This window comes from Fukomys damarensis, unplaced genomic scaffold, assembly GCF_012274545.1.
Source record: "Fukomys damarensis isolate Sample0158 unplaced genomic scaffold, DMR_v1.0_HiC HiC_scaffold_9, whole genome shotgun sequence".
NCBI lineage: Eukaryota > Metazoa > Chordata > Mammalia > Rodentia > Bathyergidae > Fukomys > Fukomys damarensis.
The window spans coordinates 39,245,240-39,257,547 of NW_022900921.1; the positions used below are offsets into that span (position 1 = coordinate 39,245,240).

The window sequence follows — 12,308 nt, forward strand, 5'->3', positions numbered from 1 at the left end:
AACTATAAAATTTTTTTGCCCAAGAAAAATCAGTGGATACATTCACCAAAGGACAAGTATAAAATGTTTTCTAGCAGTTTTAGTTGAGTAAAAAACTGTAAATCCAAATCTCTATGAATATGTAAAGAGACACAAAAACTATGCTTTATTTATATAATAGAATACTATAAAGAAAAATTAACTGCTGATATATAAAATAATATGTGTAAATCTTGCAGACATAATGATGAGTGAAATGCTAGACATAAGATACTACATGTGATTTTACTTGTATGTACTTTAAGAACAGAAAAACTAACCTATAATGACAGCAGCCAGATTAGCGATTTACCTCTTGGCAGAGTATAACTGATCAAAAAAAGGTACTGAGACTTCTGAAGTGTTTAAATACTCTGTATATTAAACTGTGTTGTGATTATTGTATGTACATAAATATGTATATATTTGTTAAAATTAGTTTAGTATATACATTTGACAATTATACACTTCATTGTCTAAATTTATACAATAAAATTTTAATTACCAAAAAATTTTATATCTTGGATCAATAGTTCGTATTTAGAATTATAACCATAGCTATTTAAAAACAAAGTACTCAAGCTGAAAATGCTACATATGAATTTATTTCCTACCTTACTCTGGGGTATTTATATTTGTAATGAGATATAAAATACAGCAAATTTTAATTTTTTTCTTTCTTCTCCCTCAGCCTACTTATCATTTCAGCATTTATACAAGAACAGATATAAATGTGAATTTTTGTTACAAAATGGAGAGGAAAAAGAAAAAAGATCATTCACACTCCTACAAACTGCTTCCAAATGCTTTAAAAAGGCCACTGTGCGCACATATGAAAAGTATATGTGGCATAATGGAAAGAGGAGGAGACTCAATAGGATGAAAGCTGGATTCTAATTCCAGCTCTGTCATCAAAATAAAATAAAGCTTTCTTGACTGAGCACATAGCGATGTATCAGATACTAACATAGTTCTGTGATTTTGAGAAAAAACAGAAATGAGAATTAAGAGTGCTTAGTATTATCTAGATTTTCAACTACTGCAACATTATTTTAACAGCTGTTCTGTTTACTAAACACAAGATATTTTTAATGTAATGAGAAGTTCCTGAGTCAATTATGTATAGGTGATTTATTAATTATAGAAATAATAATGACTATGTTCTTTTCAGGAAAGTGGAATATTCATGTTCTTGTACCAAAGACTAGTAAATACTGTAACTGATCAGTTAATGACAAATTATTTTTAAGAGTTTGTCTCTTAGGCAAATGCAGAGACAGAAAGTAGATTAGGAGTTGCCACATAGATTAAAGCAAGGGGAGTGATTAATATGGGGGCTCTCTGTGGAGTAAGGAAAATGTTCATAAAATTAGGTAATGAGGGCCAGGGATTTAGATCAGTGGTTTTGCTACCAGCCTCACAAGTGCAAGGTCCCAAGTTTGATCTCTGGTACCAAAAGAAAAAAAAAATTAGGTAATGATAATAACAGTACAACCCTCAATTTACTGAAACTAATGAATTATAAATATATTTTAAAAGGATAACCTCTAGCCAGGTGTGGTGGCACATGCCTATAATTCCAGTACTTAGGAGGCTGAGGCAGGAGGATCACCATGAATTTGAGGCCAGCCTAGGCTACATAGTAAGTTCAAGGCCAGCCTGAACTCCACATGAGAATCTGTCTCACAAAAATAAAAGGGGGGAGAACGGTAAATTCTAAAAGTCTTATTTTTTAATAAAGTTTAAAAAATATATTCCTCTACATTTAAATATCTAGATTGGAGACAAGTAGAGAAAATAATAATAGAGTATGGTATAAGTTAAAGACTATGAAATTGGTCAATGCCCTCACTGTCTACAATTCTTATTCTAAAAGTTATTATTCACTAAATCCTTATAAACTGATATGCCTTAATAAAGGATTCTAATTTTCTGGTATAGCTGGCTATTATAAATTAACCTGAACCTATCAGTCTTACCTCCACAGGTAGTCTGTGTCTTTATAATTGCTTACTGGCTCCTGTTAGAAACTACAGAACAGAAACTGAGCCTTCTGGAAAAAAAACTCAACAGCCTCAATAAAGACTACTCGAGCACTCTTGATGGGTGATATTACAAGAACATTACTGGGACAAATACGAAAGTCCCAGAATATGCTGATATGATCACCACAAAAAGTAGACATTTTTTAGAATATGCCAAGTGACTGTGTCAGGATTTTTTCACAGTCTAGGAGCAGACAACTTAATAGAATTATCTTAAAACCAACAAACATGATGCTTTCCTAAATGCCTGAAACTACTCATAATACTTTTCTTTATTCTTTTGCTAATTCATGCTGTCATCTCTCCCTTAACACAAATGATCAGGTAGGGCACTTCTCTGTACTGGTGCCCTACAACTCTGCATGTCTCCACAAAGACCATAGACTGATCTAAGCCTTAGTAGAATCCCCTGTGATCCTCCAGAATATAGAATATGGACCACTCTCAGGTCACTGTGAAATTTGAGATGTTATCAAAAATCCCTGGCCATGGGTCTCAATGCCCTGTGAGACAGTATGACATCCATGAGATAAGAAAGAGGGAAATAAAGAGACAGAGACAGGGATTTAAGAGAAGCAGAGTCTTGGGCTGATCTAAACTGCTCTTCGGCAGCAAAGACAAAAATAGCAAGGACATCCAGTATTTTATTTGTTACAAGCGTGGGAAAGGAAGAAGCTGAGCTAGCCTTGGGATGCCTGCTGATAACAAGTATTAATCAGGCAGGACTGCAGAATGAGGGCACTAGTTTATCTTTGCTGAAGAGAACAAATGGTTAATTCAGAAGGGAAGAATTTAGTTAAGAGTCAGTTGACTTTGGCTGGAAATGAACTCAGCCGACTGGACTACTTCCTATGTAACACAGCCAAATTACAGATGGGCAAGAGGCTTGTGACACTATAGCCTGCTAATAGTAGGCAGAAGTATTGGCTATAGTGAAAGACCTACATGAGTTTTTGTGATTATCTTATTTATTGCAGTTAGTCTTTACAATTGCATAAATAGCTTCTCTTCACAAATGACCAGAGGTAAAATTTGATGAACACCAGATAAACTTCAAAGTGTTCTTATCCTTATCCTTTATTGAAAACATTCTTAGGCCCTCTGGAGTATAGTTTACAGGAACTCTGCTAACCCTTTCTTTATCATAACTACAGCAATTTTTACTTGGTTTGTATTAATCCGTAAACCAATCTCAAAATCTGTCAGTCTCAAACCAAATATAGATTCTTCAAGAATGGCATTTACTATATACACATGTGCAATATTATGTTTTACCTAACCTAACATCTTCAATAATCCTATGACAACCTTTGTAAATTTCATCTAATTCTGTATAAGGTATTTCTACCTCAGAGAAACCTAAGAATTTATTTTATTACAAGTAGTATCTCTTTTGTTTTTTAAACTACATGAGTCAAAAACATATGCCCTTGTAGTTTCATCTAACTTGTAGCTGGGTATGGTGGTACACACCTATAATCCTGGATTCTCAGGAGGTTGAGGCAAGAGACTGAAAATTCAAGGCCAGGAGGGCAACATTTTAAGACCCTGTAACAACATACAATTTTGTAAAAAGGACAAGGATGTAGCTCTATTGTAAATGCTTACCTAGCAGGTTTAAGCCCCTGGGTTCACTCCCCAGAGCCCAGTGGGGGATTGGGGGACTTGTATAATATTTTATTACACAGCAATTATGTAACAATATGATAATTTTACATATTTTCTTATCAAGTCTTTCAGAAGAACATGCTGTCTTTCTGGGAGTATCTGAAAAGACACTAATCTTCTTGGGTAGGGAAAAGTCATCAAAATTTTCTTGCTGGGCATGGTGGCGCACACCTGTAATCCCAGCACTTGGAAGACTGAGGCAGGAGGATCACTATGAGTTCAAGGCCAGCGTAGACTACAGAGTGACTTCAAGACCAGCCTGAATTACATAGCCAGACCCTGTCTCAAAAACAAAAACAACAACAAAACTTTGTTAATAATGTTAATTGAAAAGGTAAATAAAACCATAAGGCCTAGAAATACAATAAATTAATCTAAAATCACTGATCTATTGTGCATGCCTGTAATCCCAGTACTCTGGAGGCCGAGGCAAAAGGATCGCTGAGAGTTTGAGGCCAGCCTAAGCTGCAAAGTTGAGCTCATGGCCAGGATGAACTACATAGCAAAACCCTGTTTCACAAAACTAAAAAATAAATCAATAAAATAAGATCCTGATCTAGGTGGTAAAGGTAAAAGAATTCTTGGTTGCAAAACAAGAAAAAATATCAAGTACTGCTAATACATCCTCTGCTTGCAGAGTAATGCCACAGAGAAGGTTGACCATAAATGCATAGTCAAGTTGAAAGAAAAGATAATGTGGCTGTCAAAAACAGACTCAGGGAGGGGAGGAGGGGGTGAAGGGAGGGCAGAGGTAAGGGGAAAAAAATGAGAATCAAGACTTGCCATGTAAAGGTACATGATCCCAACAATGAATGTAACTGTACTGTATCCCTAAATGTACCCATAAACTCAATAAAAAAAAAAAAACAGACTCAGAAAAGCTTCATATTTGATCTCCTGGTCAAAGTGATGGAATCTTCCTTTTGTGCCTTCTGGTTCCTCCTTAATAACAGTCATGGTTATTTTTACTTGCATGGCACATATGCTCCTTCATGGCTGTTATTTCATTGATGTTACAAAAATTTACTTCGCAACAGAAAAAAATAAATAAAGGTATTACTGTCTAATCAAGCTAAATCCAAGAACTTCAGCCAGAACTCCTACAACAGTGATGACACATGGAAGTGAATATGTAACTTGTTCTATACCTATAGGACTAAAGGATCAAAAGCAGTTGCTTGTTAAAATAAAACCAAGTTCCCAGAATATGTGTACCAAATGCTCACTGTTAAGTCCCTGAGCCCGACACTCATATCCCACCTCACACTTATTTGATAAACCAAGCCTGTGCTTTTGTGAAAAGCATAAACTGAAAATCAAAAGAAAATTTCTAGCCCCTAAATGAACCAATTAGAACTTTAATACCTAGAATCCTTCCCAATGTGTAATAAACTTTTCTTTGTACCTTATATTTTCAATATGAAGACATACACTGAATTTGTTTCTTACCCAGCAAGCAGATTAATTTACCCCTCCTCCCTTTTTAAAGCTCTGGTGGCATCTGCAATACTTCCAGAAAGGTATTGTAGAGGGTCTTATTGAACTATCAAATATTTAAATAAACCACAACTAAAATTCTGAAGATTAAAATGAGGCAAAGAATGAGATTAATTTACACAAGGATATGCCAGAAACTAATGATTAAATTTTAGATGTGAGCTGCAAATTTGGCCCCAAGCATCAAGAAAACAAGGATTAGACATAAGACAACAATGCTTTGAAGACAAAAAGAGTAGGTGTTAAAAGAGAAGCACTTTTCTGGGAATAATATCACAGAGCAATCTCTCCTCTGAAGCTTCATAACTATTACCTGATATAAACAGTACTTGATACAAAAGACACTGTCCTCAAAAGGCATCCATAAAAACAGTAACAACAGTTTACTGCTTATATCCCAATTTGAGCCAAAGGCAAGCTGACAAAATTCAATTGAGAAAAAGCAATTATATAATAAAGCAATTACAGAATAAATTATTAAAAGTAATTATAAATTGTATAAATATTGTCTGATATTCTGACTTAATCCAGCAATGAAATTCATAACATCTAGAAAAATTCTTAAAAACTGTATGTATGGAAGAATTCTTTCTCTCCAGCTTAAATTCATTCATTCATTCAACATGTACTTATTCACCATCTTCTCAGAAGGGTTGTAACAGTAAGCAGCAACAACAGATGGCTTCTCCTGGTATGAAGTTTTAAATCTAGTGGTAGGAGAGACAGCAATAGACAAATCACACAATAAATATAAAAAGAAACACACAAATACTTGAAAGGTTAGAAACTAAGACAAAGTCAACAACACTGAATCATAGAGTAAATATGAATTCCTTCATGGGCAGGGATTTAGCTCAGTGGCACCATGCCTGCCTCACAAGTGCAAAGTCCTGAGTTCAATACCCAGTACCCTTCCCAAAAAAGATATTAACTTTTTTTCTCAGCATTAGGGACTGGGCCCAGGATCCTCTTGCCTCAGCCTTCCAAGTACAGTAGTAGCTGGGTTTACAGCCAGGTTTACACCTGGCTGAGAATATTAAGTTTGATACTTTTAAATTTCATGAGAAAAGCCATCAACAATATGTATAATATAATCATTTTGTTCCAGAGATATTGTGTGTACACACACACGTTACAGGAAAAAAAGTTCTTCCCACTATCTTGTATTCCACTACCTTAAGTGGAAGTAACATTTTAATACTATAATGTGCATTAAAGAAATAATTGGAACAATTAAGAGCACTGAGAAATTACCACTATTGAATTATAATGTCCTACTTTTAAAACTAGACCACTAAAATTTCTAACTAAATTATAAGAACTTCATAGGTAAAAATTATATCTCTATAGGTCAGAAGTTTATAATGAAGAGGATTTCAGCTCCAACTAAATATTGGTTTTCACATTTGGCCATATGGAATTCAAAAACAGAAGATATTTGGTGCAATATATGTACAACCAAAATATTATGTATTTTGTCTTATGTCAATGGGTTATTGACTTTCATCTTGATTTGCTTATATAATTTTAAAACATAATCTTACATCATTCAAGATGTGAAAATCAACCCATAATCTCCCTTATGGGTCTAATAATAAAAGTTATAAAGAACTCAACCCCACACAAAAGCAATTCATGATCTAACATTCTGACAACTGTTAATAATCTAGAAAAAGAACTAAAAGAGCTGTTTGTTCTTCCTTATACATTTCGAATGAATTCCCTTAATAAGCTGAAACATACACAGTGGAAGAATTTGTTTTCTATAGCTCAAAACACAGGTCTAAGTTAGGTAGGTTTAAACGATTTCATATTCTCTTAAAATGTTAAGATAATTAGTATTCTTTATAGAGTCAATTTTCAATATTTTAAGATTTTTAAGGGTATTTTAGGATTTAGACAAAGGTGTTATTTAAGATGAACTTAAAATAAAATAGGACAAAAGTATTTATGACTCGGTAATATGTCAAATCAATAAGAAAATCTTTTCATGTCCAATATCCTGACCTAGTTTCTAATACCACAGTAACACTTTGAGGCAATGGTAAAGGTAGGGAGCTAAAACAGTTAGGTTGTGGTTCTCACATAACTGTTCAATCCTCTTATACAAGTTATTTATACTCTGAGTCTGTTATTTTAACTATGAAATTAATATACTAATACCTTCTCTATTATACCAAATGAAGGTGCACAAATATAAACTGATATGTGTATAAAATTGAGCATCACGATAGTTCCAAAGCTTTATTTCTGTACCAACTTTACAAACAGATTGTGATTTTTTTATATAGTTTTATGCTATACTTTTTTTTTTTTTTGAGACAGGGTCTCACTATGTAGTTGAGATTGACCTAGAATTGACCGTGTAGCCCAGACTAGGCTCAAACTCACAGCGATCCTCCTGCCTCAGCCTCCCAAATGCTTGGATTACAGGTGTGCACCACCACTCCCAGCTCTATACTACACTTTTAACAATAACTTGGGACTTGCTGTGGTCTCAAGATGGGTACAATTTATGAACATTTAAGTATTAAAAATTACTTGAAATAATTAAAACACATTAAAAAACAAATCAAGTGAAAAGACCTGTACAATCATTTATAATCAAGTTTGCTCTCTGCTATGAATAATAATCTGCCCCCCAAAAAATTTTTTTTTTTTTTTGCTAAAATCATTTAATGACTTGCAGCCATGGCTGGTTCACGGCATCAGTAGTAACATAATAGCTCCAGAACCCAACCACTGACAAAAAGATATGTAGAATAAGAATGTCCTCAAAAAATCAACCATAAAACCAAAAGAAGATAAATCCTAAGAGAATTAAGAATTTAGGCAGAGGACCTAGTGAAAGATGACAACTAAATTTAAGATATTAACACAATGAAAAGAATAGTCTTTACCAGAAAGAGGAGTGCTCAACACTGGAAGTAATGTAAAAGTGTGTAGAGCCATATAAGCACTGCCTATGAGAAAAGATATCCTGTGAGGCAGACATTTTTGGTCATTTCCCTATCACTGGGACAAAATACCTGACATTCACAATTTAAAGGAGAGGTTTATTTGTCTTCCAGTTTGCAATAGGTTCAGTCCATGGTTAGTTGGCTCAAAGGCAAAAATAGCATGGTAAAAAGATATGGCAGAGGAAAGGTGTTCAAACCCTGGTAACCAGGAATCAGAGGCAAGGATAATTTATACCCTGCCACTTCATGCTCCCAGGGACCCGCCTTCAATCAGGCCCCACCCCTGAGTACATTCACTGACGAATATAGTACCTACATGGTCCAATCACCATCCAGAAGCCCCATCTCTGAACACTTGGGACCTTGCAGGAACACTTTAGATGTAAACCGTGATAGATGCAAGTAGCTGCTTGACTGGTACATTGTGGAGATGAGAATTTGACTTTAGTAGAGCCTGACATCATTTATAACCAAATCCCCTGCTTTAATTCCATGTTCTTGTTACTTAGGCAACTCATGATAATTTAAGTTTTACATAGGGGATTTTACTTTAAAAGAATAAACTTTCTAATGCAAGCATCCAATCTTCATTTTATGTGAATAAACTGACATTCTCATCCACCTATATTCTCTTGTGAGAGGAATTTATATCCTTAGATAAATATGTGGGCTCTGGAGTTAAGATTACTTGAGTTCCTACTGTTTTCTCCAGGAACTTGAGAAATTTATCAGTCTATTCATATCTGTTTCTTCCTCTGTAAAAAAATGAAGTACGGTCCAGGGATTTAGCTCAGTGGTGCTGCTGCCTGGCTCCCAAGTGCAAGGTACCAAGTTCAATCCCTGGTACCGAAACAAAAACAAAAAACAAAAAAGATGAAGAAGAAATAATAGGACCTTTTCCTGGGCCTATTATGAGGAATAATTCACATTAAGTCACTGAAACGGTACCTGAAGTGACAAGTAAATGTTGACCAGGGCCTGCCTCACAAGTGCAAGGTCCCAAGTTTAATCCCTAGTACCAAAATTAATTAATTAATTTAAAATAAATGTTGACCATTGTTATTAGTTTTGAGTATGAATTAATATTTCTGAGTCTGAACAAAACTCTGCGATAAATTTCTGAATCTGAAAAACAGGACCACTGTGTTGCACAACAGGGAATATGCTCTCAGCCCTGAACTGAATTCAGGATCACCCACCATGTGAAACTCTTTAGTAGCCAGTCTGTCCAGATGAAAACTTTCTACATCACAAAGGATAACAAACCCAAATGCCTGCAGGGGTCAGGCAGGTCACCTAAATGAGTGAAGCACACCATGGTTGGTGAGTTTGCAGAGTATGTATGACTGATAAGACTGTAGAGGGAAGAGAATATAAGTCACACTTTAAAGACATTCAAACACCATCTATTAAACATCTACTAAAACATCTACTTAAAAGCCTACTTGTCTTCTTTCTAATGAACTCCCCTTCTATAGTCTGCTTCCCCCTAACCCATTTATCATCATGCAGCTGATGCTTCTGCTGCTTAAAAAATTTCTGACAGGATCTCTACATCTCATCATGGATCGGGTCCTGAACTTTAAATATTTCCCTACTTCCCAAAAACAGTTATAGTTGTATCCTCTCCACATACTAACACTTTAAATCATCCCTGAACTTACTGTGCCATTTCATTAATCTGTGTGTTTCATATATGTGCCTCTGCTTCTACTTGGGTAAACTAATATGCATCCTCCAGGCCTAGTTATTCTGAGGCCAAAAGCTCTCATCTATACTCCCACTATACTCACAGCTCTTACACTATGACATTTATTTACCAATCTGTTTCTCTGCCTAGATAATAGTCTTGGAAAGCAAGTTCATGATAGACACTGTATTCAGATTTGTTTCCCAGTATTTAACCTACCCTTAGCAGAGAGGAAACACTGTAAATCTGTTGAATGAAAATTACTAAGAATGAAATAATTTGTTTCTGAGATTAAGTAACATTTTTTCTATGAATCATAGAGCTTTCAAACATCAAAGCGGAATCTGATACATAACTCAGGTTTTTTTTAATTTGCTAAAGAAAAACTCCCTTTGATAATTTCAATAACAGTTAAATCAGTTAACTAGGAATCAAAAGATTAATGGCTGGACAGAAAAAGCAATTTCACTAAATGTATTAATTTGCAAACCAATTATTGTGTAGAACATACAGTGTATTCTATTCTGAGAAGAGGGATATGCAGCTTTTAAATTAAAATTGACTTTTTAAAGTGAAAAAGGAAATTGAAAATAATCTAGTTCAACTAGTTTTCTACTTCACAAATAAGAAAAAGAATCAACATCTGTAATTCCAGCACTCTGGGAGGCTGAGGCAAGAGGATAGCAGGTTTGAGCCTAGCCTGAAAAACTTAACAACTTAGTGAGACCCTTTCTCAAAATTTTAAAAAGGCTGGGAATTTGGTTAAGTGCAAAGGCCTTGCATTCAATCCTGGAGGAGGAAGGGGAGAGGAGGAATAGAAGAGGAGAAATTACTATAGAAAAAACAATTACGAAAAAAGAAGAGTGTTGGCTGGGGATGTAGCTCAGTGGCACTGTGCCCACCTGCCAAGCACAAGGTCCTGAGTTTGATTCCCAGTACCAAAGGCTATACTTTCAGGGATCATTTCTATAGTTGGTGACTAGAGAAGTTTCTCTGATCATATAGAGCATCAATCCCCAGAACCAGAAAAAGAAGTGTGTTAACCAAGTCAGAAGAAAGATCAGGACCACACCCAGGTTTTATTCAAAATGGTGGCCCTCTCAAATGTACCATATTACAATTCCGAACAATTCAAGAATTAAAGGTCAGAGTGTATTCCATCACTTCCCTGTGCAAACTTAATGAAGAGTGAAAATAATATTGCAAGTAAGAATTTGCATACCTGGGTATTCCCTCAGGCTCTATTTGTGGGATCCTGGACAAATTATTGAACACTGTAATACTACTAGATTACCTACTCTCTAAATGACATTAATTCAAGAATCAAATGGAAGCCTTGTCACAAATGAAAAATATAATCATTGTCATCCTCACACTGTTAGATTCTTCAGGGCAGTCTCATGGCAAGATTTCAATCCATTTGGGGGACCATAGGGAGTTGGGAATTTAACAATTTTAACTAGGTGGAGTTTTTTTGTTTTTTGAGACAGGATCTTGCTGTTAATCAGGTTGACCTCAAACTCATGATCCTCCTACCTCACCCTTCTGAGTAGCTGGGATTACAGACATATACCACCACACCCAACTTCTATTTTACAAGAAGGAAAGCCTGAAGAAAATAAAAACAAAGTGGGTAAATTGTTCATAATGGGCAAAAAATAACCTCCTCCCAAAGTAAAGTGTTATCCCTACCTCCTAAGCTTTTATACTAGTTCATATTTAAATAATATAATTTAAATATTTAAATTATCTTTCTTCCCATACAGACCCTGCAAAACTTTTTACCATCAGAGTATTTCAGAAAATTCTATAGTAGTTACTTGGGTTATATTTAACTTTTCCTATTCTGTTGTAGATGTGTTCAAAGCAGGGAACTCAGTATTTAAACTTCAGCAGTTGTTTGTGGAGCCAGAATGTAGGTGAGCGACATAGGATTTGCCCACCACAGGAGACCCCAGGTTGGATCCCCAACACTGCCAAAAAATAAAGAGTTCTTCGCTATTGGTTTATTTGGCTCAACATCCATCTAAAATATAAAGCTAGACTTCTGGAGTTGTGCCTGAGAAAAATAAAGAACCACATGAAAAGAGAGAAAGATTATACCTCCCTTTGACTTCTCCCATGTGTGTGTGTGTGTGTGTGTGTGTGTTTGAGACAGGGTCCCACTATGTAGTTCAGGCTGGCCTTGAACTCATGGCAATCCTTCTATCTCAGCCTTCCAAATGCTGGGATTACAGGTGTGCACCATGACACCCAACTTCCATTTCTATCATTTTTAATGAAGATCTTTAGATACTAGGCTATATTTATGCATAAACATTCTATATAAGTTTATTTATAAATACTGCTGTACTAATAACACTTTATAAAAATACAATGTTTTTACTTCGGGCATTAAAATACTTAAAGGAACATATACCAAATGGATAT

At 35.1% G+C, this 12,308-nt stretch overlaps 1 pseudogene; it reads left to right on the forward strand.

Annotated features, from left to right (window-relative positions):
- The first annotated feature begins 10,819 nt into the window (after positions 1 to 10,819).
- On the forward strand, positions 10,820 to 10,899 carry LOC117285415 (annotated as a pseudogene).
- The last annotated feature ends 1,409 nt before the right edge of the window (positions 10,900 to 12,308 follow it).